General features: G+C 42.6%; 1 non-coding gene across 1 annotated transcript; it reads right to left on the reverse strand.

Moving 5' to 3' along the window:
• Window positions 1–861: 861 nt before the first annotated feature.
• On the reverse strand, window positions 862–950 carry trnap-agg (transfer RNA proline (anticodon AGG)). The gene is given in 2 exon segments: window positions 862–897; window positions 915–950. It is a non-coding gene; the product is annotated as a tRNA-Pro (tRNA).
• Between the last annotated feature and the right edge of the window lie 416 nt (window positions 951–1,366).

Below are 1,366 nucleotides of genomic sequence, written 5' to 3' on the forward strand. Positions count from 1 at the left end.
TTAGACATCCCAGCCGGCGGAAATAGTTTTTCTCGATCTACTCCATCAGTTCCCCTTAATATCTTGAAAAGTTCGATCAAATCAGCCCTTAATCGACTAAATTCGAGGTAAACCCCAGTTTGTGTAAACTTTCCGCCTAATTTAACCCTTGGTGTCCAGGTAACATTCTAGTAAATCGACGCTGCACTCACTCCACAGCCAATATATCCTTCCGAAGGTGCGTTGCCCAGAACTGAATACAATACTTCAGGTGTGGTCTAACCAGAGCTTTGTATAACTGTATCATAATGCCAATCCCCTTGTATTCTAGTCGTCTAGATATAAAGACCAACATTCCATTAACCTTTTATTATTTTTTTTACCTGTCCATGACATTTTAATGATGTATGTACATGGACCCCGAAGTCTTTTTGGACCTTCACTTTTTCGAGCTTTTCACCATTTCGAAAATACTCTGATTTATCCTTCTAGGTCCAAAGTGGATGACCTCACACTTGACTAAACAGATATCGATTTGACACAATTTTACCCAGTCATTCATTGTATTAATGCATCTCTGTAATTTTATGCTTTCATCTGCACTGCTAACAATGCTGCCTATCTTGGCGTCATCGGCAAACTTGGCTTTCTATCCCGCCATCCAATATCCGCCTGAATTGGGAAAAATGCAAATTCAGTTTCAATCTCCTCATCATCTTGAGACATTTTATTTGCTTTCTGTGTGTTGCGCCGATGAATCTTCGGCATTCAGTCCACTGGAGCTCAAACATGGTCTGGAAAGAATTCAGTTCCACCAACAGCAACACTGAAAAGATGTCAGAAGCCAATTGGTGACTTTTCACTAAAATGAGCAACACAGGAGGGCTCGTCCGGGATTTGAACCCGGGACCTCTTGCATATTATTCAATGAAACGCCCTAAGCAAGAATCATACCCCTAGACCAACGAGCCGCTGTTTGCTCAATTGTGCAGCCAGTGTAAAAGTTCATTGCGTCCCACAGCCGATCGGCCATCCTTTCAGACCACTTCTGTCCATCCAATCTCGTTTTCTATTCCAGTGTACAGCAATATCAAGTTGTACACCAACTATTTCCAGTCCCCAATATTAGTCTTCCTTTACCAAATTGGTTTCGAGTGTACGACTTGAGTTATCAAGTAAGACGTTTCAGGATTAATTGCTCTTAAACTACATTGCTTGCGAGGATACTGAGAGGTGTGTCGATTTACGGCACGCTCTGTTCCCTTTGAATCGCCTCCAACACATAAAGTTGAATCATCGAAAGTTTACAGCACGGAAAGAGGCCATTTGGCCCATCGAGTCCGTGCTGGCTCTCTGCAAGAGCGATCCAGCTAGAAACACTCCCTTG

Source organism: Heptranchias perlo, chromosome 20 (genome assembly GCF_035084215.1).
Source record: "Heptranchias perlo isolate sHepPer1 chromosome 20, sHepPer1.hap1, whole genome shotgun sequence".
Lineage (NCBI taxonomy): Eukaryota > Metazoa > Chordata > Chondrichthyes > Hexanchiformes > Hexanchidae > Heptranchias > Heptranchias perlo.